Genomic DNA, 16,864 nt, shown 5'->3' on the forward strand with positions numbered 1-16,864 from the left:
GCCAGGAGCCCGGAGGGAGGGAGGGAGCAGCACGCAGCCTGGGAGGCAGCTGGGATGAGAGACGCACGACGTATATATTTTCCATTTTCTCATCTGAATTACGAGCTCCAATAAATAAGGCTGGAAATCTCACGCAGCGCCGACCTCCTCCCAGGTATCCCACGCTCGGAGCCAGCGGAGGTGGCAGCAGGTGGTGCACACGATTTATCACGTCCTTTTCTTTGTAGGGGGGGTGGCGGTGGAGGGGGGGGGGATTTCTGGCGGTGACTGACAGTGGTTCCTTTCTGTTCTCGGCTCCGCCAGCCCTCGCTTATCAGCACCGCTCGGCCTGCCCGCCTCCCCCGGCATTAATCACGCTTAGCGATGCTGCCCACGCCGCTGCTGGAACCGGGTCGTGAAACTCTCTCATCCCGCCCACCTGCAGCAACCCAGCGCCAGTCACGTCTCAGCCTCCCGCAGCGCCGTGCGGGGCTCTGCGGGATGGGGCTCAGCAGGGAGAGCCCCGCTGCTCGTTAAGCCTGGCTGCTCATTAACCCCCACTGCTCATCCGCAGCTCCCCCCTAAGTGTGATGCGCCGAAGGGCACGGCTTCCCCAGGGCTGCAGTGGGAGGAGGGATGCTCGGGGGGGCTCTGGAGGGTGCCAAGTTGGAGGGGAATGGGGTGAAGCCGTGCGCTCAGCCTCACCTTCCTCCCGTCCTCCCCTTCCTGGTGTGGAGATCAGGGGCCGAGGGGGAGGGGAGAGGTGCAGGGATGGATTTGGGGTCGGTGCACGGGACCTGAAGTCCCGGGTCGCAGATGTGAGCAGTGTGCTCATGCACACGCACTCTGTGCACAGCCCCTGCGCTCACCGCTGTGCCACGGCCCTCGGTTTGTAGTGACCGTGCAGCTCTCTGTTGCTCCACCACGGGCACATGGCACTGTAGGAGAGCTCACACCTGGAGCCGGGCCCCGGTGTGGTCTGAAGGCTGGAAAAGGAGATTAAGCACAGCGATTTGTTTCTCCACGCTGGGAGGAAAATAGGGACGAGGGATTAGCGAGGGGCGAACGCATCCCGCCGCTGGGAGGAGTGCTCCCATCCCATCTCTGGTTGCAGACCCTATCTATCTGGCTGCAGCATCGCATTCCCAAGCACAGGGGAATGTCTCTTCCCAAAGGGGGTATCAGGCTTTGCAGTACAACGCAGCCAGAAGCTGAGGAAGGGCAATAAAAGAAGACAAATGACATGCAGGTGCTGGCGGGGATCCCCTGGAACGAGCAGCACTCAGACCTCTCACCATCCCACATGCTTTTCCCACCGGCTCCCATTGCAGGGTGGTTTTCTTTCTTTCCTCCTGCTGTGTGTGGTTCACGTGCACCGAATGTGCTGGGAGTTTCTGCTCCCCAATGGTAATGGATCCAGCTGCAAAGCTGCTGCACCTCCTGGCCCAGGGTTTGCTCGCTCGGGTCTGTCTCGCATTTTGAGGTGAAACCAAGCAAAAAATGTGACAGATTTAAGAGCAAAGCTGAGCGGGGGAGAACCTGGGGAAGTTTGAAAGCTGAGTGGGAAGCAAACGGAGCTGTAAAGCTGAGGTTGGGCTCTTCAAAAGACTCCCTTCCCCAGAGCTGCCTCAACTTCCAAACCACCGCTGGCTGTGGTCCCTAAATTATAGTATGGTTTGATACCTGTAGGAGCAGCCCCAGAGCCATCAGAGGGAGAGCTCAGCAGTGTGACAGCCACCTGGCTGCACCCCCAGCCCCAAGGACTCGCTCTGCCTTGCAGAAAGCAGCAGGTCCTGCTCTGGGCTGGGGCAGCAGCACGGTGTCCCTGCGACACACCTTTACAACCCATCTGCATCTCTGCAGGGAAGCTAAACCCCGTGCCCTTGGATGTTGCCCTCCATGAGGTTGCTCAGCGTGGATGGGGGTGGTGTGATGCTGTGGCACTGGGGATGCTGTGATGTTTGGGGATACTGCTATGTTTGGGATGCTGCAATGCTGGGGATGCAGTGGTGCTGGGGATGCTGTGATGCTGGGGATGCAGTGGTGCTGAGAATGCCATGGCACTGAGGCTGCTGTAATACTGGGGATACTGTGATGCTGTGATGTTTGGGATGCAGTGGTGCTGGGGATGCTGTGATGCTGAGGATGCTGTGATGCTGGGGATGCTGTGATGTTTGGGATGCAGTGGTGTTGAGGATGCTGTGATGTTTGGGATGCTGTGATGTTTGGGATGCAGTGGTGCTGGGGATGCTGTGATGTTTGGGATGCTGTGATGTTTGGGATGCAGTGGTGCTGGGGATGCTGTGATGTTCGGGATGCTGTGATGTTTGGGATGCTGCAAAGGGCTCTGCCCCCATATCTCACCAGCAGCAGCCCCATCCCTGGTCTCCCGCCAGACAGGGAGGGCGTGCTGGGCTGACTCAGCAGCTGGATGGAGCCTGATAACGCCGCGTTATCAGCCGCCGTGGGGTTGATGGTTGCCTTGGGTGCTTTCCAGATCTCGATCCCTGCGGAGCCGCGGTGACTCACGGGGCGTGCCGGGAGGAGGGCACGCTTCCACGGGCGCGATTCGGAGCGGGCCGCCCCCGTTTGGGCAAAGGAGGAAATCAGATTTCTGCCAAAGGAGCGTGGCCCGTCTGACGGAGCTGTTTTGCAATTGCCGCCGACACGATCCCATCTTTCAAACCGCAGTGCGGGCGCCGGGGGACCCAGCAGCCGCCTCCCTGCTGCCGGTTGGCGCGGCGGGGGCGGCGATGCTGCGTGCGTCCCCGTGTGACATTTGTCACCGAGCGGAGGCTGAGCGGCTGCTGGGAGCCCGCTGGGGTGAGCCAAGCAGCCCGCAGCTGGGATAGCACCGGGCTGACTCATCGCAGCGCCAGCTTTGATGGCGAATGGGGTTTTCTGCACCTGCTGGCAAAGGGCAGCGCCTCGCTCCGGGCCTGGCCCTTCCCTGCAGCTTTTGCTGCCCGTCTGCCTGCCTCCCCGGCTCCTGACGTGCATCCCCTGGGATGCTGCGTGCAGGCGTCAGCAAGGAGAGCTTTCCAGGAAGGCTGCTGCTCGCGGCCCCCTCCCTCCCAAAGGGCAAGATCTGAAGACGTGCTTTGGTTGGGTTTTTTTTTTTTTGCATCTGCTGAGCACGCTCCTGCCATTTCCTCATCAAATTTCATTGCATCGATCTGAGGCACGCCTGTGAGCCAGCCTCGGTTCCTTCTTAATGCGTTTCTGGTGGAGAGAAACGTCCTAACAGCATCCCAGCAGGGTCCCCGTGGCTCTGCTCTGGGCTCCCAGCCCTGCTGCCCCACACCCTGCACGCTCCAGGCTCACCCCTGGCTCTGAGCCCATCACATCCGAGCACCCCGTGCTTGCTGTGGATGCAGACCTGCTGCTGACCGCCCCTCGGCCGCGTTGCCACGTGGTGGCTGTCCGCGTGGACCTGGTGACAGCCCGACGTCGCTGTGAGAGCCGGGTTCAGACAGAGGCGAAGGGCAGAGCTCAGCTCCTGCTCTGACTCATGAGCACAAGCAGCTCATTTAGCTAGTGCCCTATTGAGACATCTCAGCAGCCTCATCCAGAGCAGCAAAAGCCACAGACAGGACGTGGGGCCGGCCGTGGGGCTGAGCCCTGCTGCAGGCAGGTCCTCCTGGAGCCAACAGACAGCTCTGTCGATTGCAGAGGTGCTGCAGCAGCAGACTGGGCTCTGCTGAGGCAGAGGTGGAGTGAAGCATCCCCGTGAGGACAGCCCACCTGCCAGGGGCTCAGAAAGCCATGGCTGCATGGGGACAGGAGCTTGGAGCTACCCCACAGCATCCGTGATGGGTAAAACATGGGAAATGCAAACCAGGTTTGGGAAAGGGTTATTCGTGCATCTGGCATCGCAGGGCAGGCATCGTTAGCAAAGAGTGCGAGACAGATGTTGGGACAACAGCTGGGGACTGTCTGTGTGCAGAGCACTGCTGGTGAGCAAAACGCTTTGGAAAGAAGAGGGAAGGGGAAAAGGGGGGCCGATGGGATGGGCTGGTTGCCCTCATTCCCTTGTCAGTGCTGAGTAATATGAAAGCAGCCTTATTGCAAGGTGAGGAACACGTGCTGGGCCATTCACAGCCGTGTGGGTGTTGCTGGGAGCATCGTGTCCCAGGCGTAATTGCTGAGCTGCAGGAGTTTCTCCCTGCTCTCCCGTGCCCAGACCTGCTCCTGCAGCAGCAGCCCTGCAGATAAGCAGGTGTCGGGGATGGGGATTAGAGCCTATTTACCACCTCGCTGCCCGGACATGCGAAATAACAAAAGCAATTAGGAAAAGGTGGTGAGGACAGCAGTGCTAAACCGGGAGCAGGATTGCATTTCTGTGCCCAGGGTGGGGGGGTGGCTGCAGCCCAAAGCACTGAAGGAAAGGGCCGATGGCAAAGTGTGAGTTGCTAATTTGCTCCCGGTGGTGCAGCCGCGGAAGGAATCCCGTCTGAATCAAGTCCTTTCTGCTCTGATGAATCGTCCCCCCCTGGTTATGAACAATGCAGAGCAACACAGGGATAATATTCGCGCGAGGGAAATGGGGAAGACGGTCAACCAAACGCTGCCATTAACGAGGCTAAATAGCCAAGGCTGGCCCCGAATGCATTAAAGTGGCGGAGGGAGCCCTGGGAAGAAGGAATGTCCCCTATTAGCCGAGCCCCGAGTGGCCCTGCCACCACAATAGGGCCGAGCCGCCCCGCTCCGCACTGCCTGCTGCTGCCCCGGGTTCAGTTCAATGTCAGCCCAGCATCCACAAGCTGCAAATTACCAGAGGGCGTGTGGCTCTTTCAGCCCCACTGAACCCTATCCACGGGGAAATAATCCCACTGCACATCAGGGAGTTCCTCCCACCCCCCCAGCACCGCAGCTCGGTTGTACCCACGGCACAAAGGATGCAGATGGAGAGCTTTGGGGTTTCTCGCCAGCCACGCGTGGGGGAAGAATGCAGGGAGGGCTGCAAAGCTTGGCTGTATTCCCCTGGGCTCCCTGCAGGCACAGTGTTGCCCTGCGGGATGTGGGAAGAGCAGCAGGGCTGGGAACCCGCTGCTGTTTGCATCTTTGCATCCCCAAGAAGTGAGCGGTGCAGGAATAGCAAACCAACGGGAACCGTCGCAGCGGTGCAATGGGGGACAGCTGTGCTCCAGCTGTGGGTCTCCCCCCAGCTCCCCGTGGGTCAGCAGCTAATTGCCTTCCCTTTAAAGCAGGGGAATAAATGCGTTGGGTTTACTGGGCAGCCTGGGCACGTTTTACGGTTGCCACCCACCGCAGCCCCGACCCAACACCGCCTTCGGGCAACGACCTCCGTGGCAGCAGAAGCACTGGGAGCAGTTGAAATGTAGCAGAAAGGATTTGGCTTCGTCTTTAACCGCTGCCTTTCAGCACGTCATCCTTCATGCCGCGCTCTGCCCGCTGCTCCCCAGCCAGCCCCGCTCCCATTGTTCCCATGTGTTTATTTGTTTTGAAGGGCTGCCTTTCCAGCTGATTGCTCGCATTTCTGGGGGAGCTCGGTTTGTCTTTCTGCATAAGAGCCCCCCAAAAGGCACTGAGCTTCGCTGTTACGGGGTGAGCCCCATCCAACCCCACCTCTGCGCTGCACCCCGGCTCGCAGGGCGCAGTGCGGATGCTGTGGGTTTGCTGTGTGTGGCTGAGGGTGTGTGGGATGTGACAGCCCCAGGAGCTGCAGGAGGGAGGATGGATGTCCCTGGTGCTCTGGCGGAGGTGGCAATGGGATGCAAAGCACTGTGAGCGTGTCCCAAAGGCGCCTTCACTTCCCTTCTGCAATGTGTCATGGAAGTCCCTAAAGACCTCAGACCTACGTGGGATGCCCTGTAGGGGATGCTGGCAAAAAGAAGCCAAAGAAACAGCAGTTTTGCTGGCTGTTCCTAGTTGGGAAGGGTAGGGTCTGTGGCAGTTTCCAGTTGGGAAGGGAAGGATTCATGGTTATTCCCCATTGGGAAGGGTTTGTGGTGATGCCATGGGCTCAGCCCAGGCTCACTGCCCCATGCCTCAGCATTCCCATGAGAACCAATTCCCGTGCCCAACCACCTCCACCTCCCCTCCTCTCCCCCCCCTGCTTAATTGCTTTGCAAATGTTAAATGTTTTGGCTCAGCGTCCAGACCCCTGTCTGGCTCCTGCAGATACAGCCTAACCCTAGGGGAGCGCCGGGGCTCCGGCCCCTCCGGTCCCCTCTTTGCCATAGCAGCGAGCCCCCGCCAGGATGGCCATTGTGTCCCCCTCCCCTGGACGGAGCACCTGGAGACCTCCTTGTAAAAACTTCATTTGCTGGGGAAAGCTTTGATTAAAGCTGCTTGGCGGGGGGCTGCCCCACTCCCGAGTCAATATTGGTTTTGGAGCAGATGGGGGTGAGATGGGGGCTGCGGGCGCGGGGCCGGGGGATGCCTTGGGGGCCCATGGCAGCGCTGCTGAGATCAAAGGGGGGCAGACCCGGTGAGGTGGGGCAACCCCGCACACTGGAAACCTCTGGGAACAAAAGCATCAAAGTAAATCAAATGAAACTAATTGAAGAGCTTTAGCATTAAATAACGAGGGAGAGGCTTTCATGAAACGCCAGCTTCTTCCCGTCAAAAAAAAAAAAAACAACCAACCAACCCAGGGACTTGCTTCCAAGAAACCCAACGCGACCCATCCTTCACAACAACCATCCCTAAACCCAAACGCTGTGCACAAAAGGGAGAGATCGGGGTGGCTGTGTGAGGGAGGTGGGCGCCCCAGGCACGTTTTCCCATATTGCTCCAAGGCCCTGGGATGTGGGCACTGCTGTTGTGATGCAGGCACACAGGGATGCTCAGAGCATCACCCAGCCCCATCCCCAGCTCCCAAAGCACCGTGCCTTGCCCTGTCTGCACCAGCTATGCCATAGGAGGTCTTTGCCCATTGGCACCAACGGCGCTTTCTCACCCTTTGGGTTTAACCACTCTTGGCCAGGCGTGAGGTCTTGGGTATTCCATCCCGAAGCAGAGTGGGAGCAGTGATGGGATGGGCACACAGCCCCACACACCCCCCCTGCCAGCCCCGCCTGGGAAATGAAAGCAGAGAGAAGCTGGGACGGGTGAGAAGGAAAGCCATTGAAATGTCCTCGTTAGCCGCTGGCTAAACCGGATTGTGGCCATGATGAAAGAAACCCACATGAAGACAATTAGACTAAATTATGTCCAGTCACAGAAGACAAGTTAACAGTGAAATGCGAGGCAGTCCGACTCCAGCCAGGCTCGATGTCTGGCTTACCCCATCGCTGCCACTCATACATCACCGATCAAGGGAAGCCCCTGCAGGTTGTTTTAAACCAGGGCCAGCGGGAGGTTGGGCTAATGAGTAAAATCTGAACATTCCTCAAATTTCCCATCCATCCCAGGGTGAGGGGAGGGTGGGGAAAGGGGGATGGGGACACAGTGGCTCTCGGTGGAGTGACAAAGCTCTGGGAGCAGGGAGATGCCAACCCCACACGGACCTGAGCCGTGCCAGCCTGGAGGAGAAGTCCTCCACCCAAGCATCCGCCTCCCTCCTCCTCCCTCCCCATCCCAATAGCGTGAAATGAAGCTGGGGTGATTAACGGTACGGTTGCTCCCATGGTGGGGGCTGTGCCCGGTGGGTTTATCCGATGAAGCATCCTTCTGTGGGGTATGCAGGGATGTGGGTGTTGGGGGCACAGATGGCACAAAGGATGCTCAGAGCAACGCGGGGCTGCTCAGCCCCCGACTTTCCCGCAGACGCAACTCAAGAGCCCACTCAACTCCTGGCCTCATCCATAGCAAAGCCAATAAATAAATAAACCTCGCCCACCTCTTCGGGGTTCTTTAACAGGGGGGTGTGGAGGAGGGGAAAGGTAATTAAAAGACATCAAAGAGAGGGCAGGAAGAAAAAAGGCATTTTCAAGAGGGAAGAAGAGGGGAAACAGACATTGCTGATCGATACAATTGCTGTGCTTGAAAGCATGGAGCAACTCACCCATGGGTCCATGCTACCCAAGCACCAATGCCCAGGAGCAGGACCCCAGCAGAACCCTCTCCCTTAGCATCCCTGTGCTGATGAAGGTGTTTTTGGCTTCTTGAGGTTGACAGTGGCCAACTCTTGCTGCAAAGGAGCAGCGTGGGGATGTGGGGTACCAATGGGATGTGGAGCCAGGGGGAGTGGTGTGGATGGACGCAGAGCCCACCGGGTTGGGTGCGCGCAGCAGGTCAGAGCGCAGGATTTTACTCATCCTATAAACCCATGAAATTAAAAAAAAAAAATGCAATTAGAAGAGAGGAAAAGACGGGAATTAATCAGTAATCAACTTTTACCCTTTTCCTTCGTTAATGAAACCAGCATATGGTCCCCATCCCGAAGACCAGCCGCCTCCTGCTCGTGGTTCCTCTCCCTCTGCCGCGCTCGTTCCCTCCACCGCGTCCCCGTCTCCATCGCCCTCTCCCTGGGATTTTAATTACATTCATCTATTTCCACTCACTAGGTCTGTCACTTTGCAGCGGGGCCGCTGTAATTATGCTGTGGGAAGCAGAGCTCACTTCGCCGAACCCTGAGCGGATTAAGGATCCTCCGTGCCTTTTCCCACCCCTCTCTGCCAGGTACCTGCACAAAGATGACAGATGGTCAGGGACCATTTATTTCCCCTAATGAGCTGGTACAAAAAGAGATGGCTCCCAAAACACATGTATATTTTCGGTTAACTCAAAATGCCCCGGACTCCCACGGCTATGGTTGGGAGATTGGGAAGGGTCTGAACCTGGAGCGTGCCAATAAAATGGGGATCTGGGGCTTCCAACACAACTGTGAGGCTTAGGGCTGCCGATGGGCACTGGGGGATGCCAAAGGATGAGGAAGATAATTCCAGCGTGCAGAGATCATGGCATGAAAAGGGCGCAGGGATGCGGAGCCTGAGCTGATGCAAAGCACCAAAGCTTGGAGGATCTGCACAGATTTGTGCCTGTGGATGGCTAATCCACCAAAGTTTAGCCCTTTGGGGCTTAATCTCCATGAGCAACTTTTTCCCACGCTGCTTTACACCAAGTATAGGCACCCACCTCCAGCCCGCAGCCCCCAGCCTCAAAGCTATGGGATAGCACAGATTTCTTACCCCGGAGAGAACAGGTTTGCTGCTCCCATACATTTGCTGGAGGCAACACCTGAATGATGGGCACAACCAACGATGGGCCCAACCCTTTGCCCCAAAGTCAGCAGTGGGGACGGCGCGATGGCCAATGAGACTGTCCTGGGAGGAGAGGTGATGGGAAAGCCAAGGGTCCTGACCCGTGCTGGTAATTAAAGACCCCACTGTGGTTTCTGCAATGGGCAGGGCTGTGCTGGCTGGGCTCCAGCTCGGGTAATTGCATTCAGCCCCGCGGGCGGCTCGGTGGCAGCTGTGACATGGCACAGTGCGTGCCGGGGCTGCAGGGCGATGTGGGGGCACCCAGATAAAAGGTGAGCATGGGGTATTCAGCGCCCCAACCCCGCTGCTAGCTCATTAAAAGACAACATTTGCAGGTCCCCTTTAAACTGTTTATCCACTATTGAAAATACCATATGTTACATGTCCATGAAGATCAGCTTTCAGCCGCAAGATAAGCTGCCTCCATTTATTGTTCTTCCTTTTCTCCCTCCTCCCTCTCTCCCTCCCTCCCCCTGGGCTTTTAATTACATCCATCACCTCCCAACCTGGGGATGGTGCCTCCTCACAGCCCTGCAAAGGAACAGGGCCCAGTGCTTCCCCATGGAAGGGAGCGACGGTTTCGCTTCCCGCACGCAAGTCCTAAAGCGAGCGACATTTAGCAGCCGCCGTGAAATCTCAGCTGGGATTGGAATTTATTTTAAGATGCCGGCCTTTAAATTTTTCATTAAACCTTTTCCCCCTGTGATGCAGCAAGCTTCTGTGGGGACCAGGGGAACGGCGTGTTTGCATGCTTAGCACGTCAGGAGGGGAGGAGAGCGTTGCTTGGGTAAAGACGCCCCAATGCACATCCCTGTGCTGGAGCAGGAGCTTGCCCTGGGCTCCCTTAGCTCTGGGTGGGCTCTCACAGTGCTGCCTGCTGCAGGGCTTGCTGGAAGCACGCCGCCAGCAGGGTTGGCTGCTTGCAGCTCTGTCAGCCTTCAAGCTGAAATTCTCTGTGACTTTTGCAGGGAAGGAGACGCCTGGAGGAGCTCTGAGGGGGTGAAGCAGCCTGCAGGAGATCTGCTGCCTTCTCCCCGCTGGTGCTCCCCTCCAGCTCCTTCTGGATGCATGGCACGGGCTCTGCTTGCTGCTACATCACCCCTTCCCATCAACACGTCTGCAACACCGGGACGTTCTCCTTCAGAGCTCACCCTGAGCTGCTGCATGCAGGGTGCTCCCCAGCACACGGGGAGGTCTGTGCAAGGCAGCAGCTTCCAGCCCGAGCTGCCGTTGTGCTCTGTGTGCAGCAGGGAGGTGTATCATTAATCTATTAATTATTCACACCGCGCCAGACGGGCGCGCGGAAGATCAGACGGGGATTGCTGGCTCCCAGCGAGCTCCTCGACTCTCCTTATGTCAAGAATTGCTCTTCAGTCACAGGCACGTTGTCACCGGCCACCTGCATGTGACAGGACAATCTTTGTTAAAATCCCAATTAGCAGATAATAAGGGCGGCACGAAACCACATTCTCCCAAGCCAGATTGGCACCCGCCCTCCTATTTTTTTTTTCCTTTCTCTTTATTTTTTGTCCTTTCCCTTTCTAAAATGGATGTTTCTCGCCAAGACTTCAGGGCAAGAGGCAGCTCAGGTGAGTGGAGGAGGGATGGAGCAGAAGGGTGAAGGATGATGGAGGGAACCCATGCATAGAATCATAGCATTGTAGAATCATAGAGACGTAGTATCATAGAATCTTAGTCATAGAATCATAGAGCCATAGAGTCATAGAGTCATAGAGTCATAGAGCCATAGAATCATAGAGTGATAGAGTCATAGAGCCATAGAATCATAGAGTGGTAGAGTCATAGAGCCATAGAATCATGGAACCATAGAGTGGTAGAGTCATAGAGCCATGGAATAATAGAGTGGTAGAGTCATAGAGCCATAGAATCACAGAACTGTAGAACTGTAGAATCACAGAATTATAGGATCATTGTATAATAGTCATGGAATCATAGACTCAAAGAACCATAGCATCATTGAATGGTTGGGTTGGAGGGACCTTTAAAGATGATCAAGTTCCAGCCCCACCATGGGGTCTGTCCCCACTCTGATCCCACAGTGATGGGTCACTGGAGGGCCCTCGGCAGTCTCTCTTTCATCACTTGCTTGTAGTCGCCATTAAGTGTTAATGCAGGGTGATGAAGGATGAGAGGATTTAACAGGCCTGACAGCTGCTTTTGGCTCTTTCATCCAGGCCTTCAGTAGGAACAACTGGAGAAAGCTAGAGGAGCTCATGGTCTACCTGGTGCAAGGCATGGAGAGAAGAAGCTACAGAAAGAGGTGTGACATTCCCTTTGCAAGGCTTAGGGGAGCAAGTATTGGGCTCGATGAAGGTCTTTCCAACCTAGGAACCGTGATCCCATGAGATACAGAGTCCCCAACCCTGGAGGTGTTCCAGAACCATGGGGATGTGGCACTGAAGGATGTGATCAGTGGGCATGGCGGGGTGGGTTCGGGTTGGATGCGGTGATCCTAGAGGTGTTTCCAGCCTTAATGATTCTGTGGTTCTAAGCACTGTGCGAGCAGTGTGCCACGTTGGTTGTCCTGTCCCTTCCACCCAACTAAGACCACTCTGTTTGCCATTTTCTCATCACTGTGGGCACTGCGTTGACTCATCTGCTTATTTTTAACTGGGGCAGATCTTACAGAAGGAGCAAAATGACTCCAAGTCTGAGTGACAGTGGCGGGGGATGGAGTCCCAACGTTAATCTTCCCCATGCAGGTCTGAAGAAGTGGAAGCCTCCACTGAATGCCACGTCGTCCCATGGCCCCCTTGTAAACAAGGTGGGCTTCTTCAAAACATTTATTTCAGGTATCAAACTGAATGTTCCATCTCTTGGGGGATTCGATTCTCTCTTTCCAGGCAGGGCTCCCAGTGCCTCAGCACAAGGCTTTAAAGGCATTGCTCCACTCTTTTGGATTAGTGACCCATTCTAACAGGTCCTCATTGACCGCCATCGCGGGTCTCTCAAAGAGTCCATTGGGCGCAGCTTACAAAGGAGTTGAGCCGGAGATGAAGAGTTTACAAAAAGTTTGTAGGAAACCGTGGAGTCCTTTTAAAAGAGAATAAACTGCCACTGCTGTGTCTGGGCTGAGTTAATCTGATTAGGCCAAGCTCATCAACAGCCCCGCTGAAAGGAGCGCGGGGGGAACGCGGGCTGGGGCGGCCCTGGAGAGAAACCGGGGACCTTTTTAGCATGGAAGTCAAACAAAACCCATTGTGGCAGAGCGTGCTTGCCTACAGATGGCAAAATGACACATCTTTGCAAAAGCAAAGCAAATATCCTTGATGGTTTTTCTCTGTTTCGTTTTGTTTTTTTCTGGTTTTCTTCTCAGGTGTGGGAGCAGACACTGAATGAGATTAGCAGATGCCAAAGGGAACGGGGCTGTGAAGCACTGCAGATAGGTGTCCTGGTTGCTTGAGTGGGATAGGTTGATGAAGTTCACCTTCTCTATGTAAAATATGGAGGGATAGGAAGCCCTCATACCTAGCACTGCTTCTCCTCTGTCCCTTGGGAATTGCACAGATATCTACATGGGAAGCAATGCAGACCCCGTGTCCACCAAGGGACATGGTGGTGGTGGGTTGGTGATCCTAGTGGCCATTCCCATCCTTAACAATCTGACAACTCTATGATTCCATGCTCCATCATCACCCACTTTGGGCCATCCCTCAGTGGATGACCAGGCAATGCGCCACCAAGGCTTTGCAGCAGCCTACATGCAAACCCAACCACTTCATCTGCTCGTGGCCATAGCACCTTCATCCCTAAGAAGCAGTGATGCACAGCAAGTCAATGCACTTGGACAATGTGCTTGCATGATGCCCTTGTTTGATGCACTAGCAAGAAGCAATTGCACCATGCTCTTGTACAATGCATCAGCATGATGTACTTGTATGTTGCGCCTCCACAATGCACTTGTATGATGCATTACTATGGTGCACTTGCACGGTGCAGCCAAGGAAACACTGCCTACCAGGTCCTCTCTCCTTCCCCTTTTCCCCAGGCTTCAGCACGTCAATCCTGCAGTTTTGACCTTGGTAAGCACTGCAGCACTTGAGCAAACACCTGAACAAGCCTTTGGCCCCCACGGCATCCCAAAGAGGCTGTGCAGGGCCAGACAGCACTGACTGTGGGCAAAAGAAAACCCCTAATTAAACGTCCCGTCGGGAAGTGACATCCCCACCACTGCTCTGTATTAGAGGAGCCAGGGCCGTGCTTGGATTTACCATAGGCAGCTCCTTAGCCAATATAATTAAGAACAGTATCAGTGGAAGGCATGTAAGGAGATTTTCTCCCCGAGGCCACCTAATACAGATGTAATTGACTCTATTTTCTGCTTTCTGCACATGGATTGCCGCAACTCAGCCCCTATTATCCGCCAACAAATGAACAGGATCCGCTGAAAGGACCTCTCCAGCCAGGGCCAGGCACAGAGAATGGAGCACTGGGCTGTGTTAAATCCGGACACAACGCGTTCCTTCCCTCCCTTTTCATCTCCGCCGCCTTTTCAAGATGTTTTCCATGCGGGATAAGTCAGCAGATCTGGGCTTGGGCAAAGCGTTGGCACTCGGGGAAGAAGGGAACATCTGTCCCAATCAGCTGTGCTATTCTGTGCCGCCCGACAAAACCGGGCGATGCCTTCGAGAGGGGCTTTGTGAGCACGGCTGCAATTTCCTTTCGCTGCGATTTCGAAGGGCGGGGAAGGAGGAAGGGAGGTGAGAAAAGAAATTAAAGCCCATTGGCTTTGTGGTGAAAGAGGCCCCGAAAAAATCTCCATTTCTAACGCTGCAAAATCCCCACCGCGTTCCCACAGCCATCCCCCAAAAGGATGTCCTCAGCAGCAGAGGCGCAAAGAAGAATAGTTTATTAGTGTAGAAAGCAATTTGCTTAGCAATACCCTTGCTTACAGCTGAAGGAGCCCCAGTGCTTCCTTGGAGCAAGAGATGCTCTGAGCATCCCAATGGTGCACATGGGATGCAATGGTGCAGTGGTGCAAGGGATGCGTCCCAGTGGTGCACATGGGATGCAGCTGTATAATGGTGCACATGGGATGCAATGGTGCAATGGTGAAAGGGATGCATCCCAATAGTGCACAAGGGATGCAGTGGTGCAATGGTGCAAGGGATGTGTCCCAGTGGTGCACATGGGATGCAGTTGTATAATGGTGCACATGGGATGCAATGGTGCAGTGGTGTAAGGGATGCATCCCAATAGCACAGAAGGGATGCAATGGTGCAGTGGTGCAAGGGATGCATCCCAATGGTGCACATGGGATGCAAAGGTGCAGTGGTGTAAGGGATGCATTCCAATGGTGCACATGGGATGTGGTGATACAATGGTGTAAAGGATGCATCTCAACGGTGCCCTTGGGATGCAATGGTGCAATGGTGCAAGGGAAACATCCCAGTGGTGCACATGGGATGCAATGGTGCAATGGTGTGAGGGACACATCCCAGTGGTACATATGGGATGAGGTGATGCAGTGGTGTAAGGGATGCATCCCAATGGTGCACATGGGATGCAATGGTGCAGAGGTTTTCCCACTCCACTTTTGGGAGCATTGGGCTGTCTGACCCTGGCAATTAATGGCGGCTGATTAGAGCACTGAGCTCCAGAGGGAAGACTTGTCCTGTGCTGCTCCCCATGCAACCTGCCAGCCCTGATGTCTTCACTCCCTTCCACCATCCCCTCATGGAACACACCCCCAGTACAGTGCATGGCAAGGGATGAGCACAGGGGACAAGGTGGGGGAAATCTGGGGGGTGACAGCCTGTCCACACACAAACAGCAGCCAAGGGGCCCAGCTGCCAGCCCTGCACAGCCCCAACAAACCCCCATGCAGCCCCCACCATTCTGGGCTGTTTCTCAGCTCTCCCCCCCCCCCCCCCCCCCCCCCCCCCCCCCCACCCCGAGCTGCAAGGCTTTTGAGAGGGGCTCCCAGGTTTTCAGAGCTGGGCTGCAATCAAGTTGGGTTTAGGGATCAAAGTGCACGTATCCGAGGGAGCGGTTGGTCCTCCTCTGTTCTCTGATCAAACACAAATATTGGGATTAAATCCCGCCTCGTGAGGCAGCACTCGAGGTGCAAAGAGCCCTTAAGGTGGCTTCGTGGGGGGGGGGGTTCTCAGAGTGCAAAGCCCATTGCAACACCAGCAGTGCCAGCTGGTGCAGGACGGTGTGAGCGTGCAGTGATGTGGGGAGCACAAGGGGGGAGTTTGTTGCAGCAAGCTGAAAGCAAAGCATGGGGTGACAGCGGGCATCGTGTTCTGTGCTGTGTGCTGGGTTATGTTTGGTTAAAAGGCGGTTTGTGAAGCAGTGCAGGTTGTGGCGATGCCTTTGGAGAGTAAAGGGGGTGGTGTGAGAGGAGAGTAGGAATTGCTATGGGGTTGGTGAAGGGAATGAGAAAGCATGGGGGGAAGGGAGGAAGAAGAAAAGAAAGAATAAGGAGAAAAGAAAAAGAAGGGAAAAAAAGAAAATGAGAAGAAGAAAAGAAAAAAAAAGAGGAAAAAGGAAGGAAAGGGAAAAAAGAAAAGGAAATGAAGAAGGAAACAGGGAAAAATGAGGGGAAAATGAGGAGAAAAGGAGAAGAAAAGAAGAAAAAAATGGAGAAAAATGGAGAAAAATGAGGGGAAAATGGAGGAAAATGGAGCAAAAAATGGAGCAAAAATTGGAGCAAAAATGGAGAAAATAGAGGAAAAAAAGGAGAAGAAAAGGAGGAAAAAGGAGGAAAAAGGTGAAAAAGGAGAAAAAAGAGAAAAAAGAGAAAAAAAGCAGAAAAAAGCAGAGAAAAGGAGAAAAATAGGAGAAAAATAGGAGAAAAAAGGAGAAAAATGGAAAAGAAAAGAAGAAGAAAAGAAAACAGAAGAGGAAAGAAGAAAAAGAAAAAAGAGAAATAAAAAAAAGAAGAAAAAAGGAAAACGGATGAAAAGAAGAAAAAGGAGGGGGAAAAAGGACGAAGAGAAGAAGAAAAAATCAAAAAGAATAAGGAAAAAAAGAAAGAAGAAAAAAGAAAGGCGAGGAAAAGAAGAAAAAACGAAGGGGAAAAAAAGAAAAAGAAAGCCGAGAAACAAAAAAAAAAGAAAAGAAAGAAATCGCCTTCAAAATAACAACAAACAACAAAAAAGAACAGCGTTGATTTCAGAAGCGCAGCTCCGAGCGCTGCCCGCTCCCTCAGCGCCCGCACACGCACGCGCTCTGCGCACCGCCGCGCGCTCCCATCCCCCCCTCCCGCCCCCCCCCCAGCCCTCCCCCTTTCCCGCCCCTCCCACCCCCGGGGCTGCCCCCGCGCGCGCGCGCCATGCCCGGGTGCGGCGGCGCGAGGCGGCGCGCGGCGGCGCGGGGCGGGGTTTTCCCATGCGGGCTGCCGGCCGCGCGGCGGCACGTGCTCCGGGCGGGGGGAGCGTGCGGGGCGGGGGGGGGGGCACGAGCGCCGCCGCCCGCCGGCCGTTGACTGACAGCGGGCCCGCCGCCAGCCAATGGGAGGGAGCGCCGCCGTTCGCCCGTCGCCTATTGGCTCGCGAGGTCGGGAGAAGGGAGGGGGCGGTGCGCGTGACGGACGGGCGCGGGGAGGACGGCCAATCGGAACCCGGCGTCCGTCCGCCCCGCGCTGCTATTGGCCGAGGGGAGTGTGGGAACGGCCGCGGCGGCGGGTTCACACGAATGGGGAGCCGGCGGCGGGTATAAAAGGCGGGGGGGCGCCGCTCGCGGGCATT

At 55.4% G+C, this 16,864-nt stretch overlaps 1 long non-coding RNA gene across 2 annotated transcripts; it reads left to right on the forward strand.

The window, feature by feature from the left end:
* LOC101747238 lies at positions 1 to 13,896 on the forward strand. 2 transcript variants are annotated; one of them, XR_006931983.1, is made up of 3 exons: positions 1 to 190; positions 8,454 to 8,568; positions 10,118 to 13,896. It is a non-coding gene; the product is annotated as an uncharacterized LOC101747238 (long non-coding RNA). The 2 variants fall into 2 exon arrangements; XR_006931984.1 differs by lacking the exon at positions 1 to 190 and adding an exon at positions 3,393 to 3,795.
* The last annotated feature ends 2,968 nt before the right edge of the window (positions 13,897 to 16,864 follow it).

The sequence above is a fragment of the Gallus gallus genome, chromosome 21, assembly GCF_016699485.2.
Source record: "Gallus gallus isolate bGalGal1 chromosome 21, bGalGal1.mat.broiler.GRCg7b, whole genome shotgun sequence".
Classification (NCBI taxonomy): domain Eukaryota; kingdom Metazoa; phylum Chordata; class Aves; order Galliformes; family Phasianidae; genus Gallus; species Gallus gallus.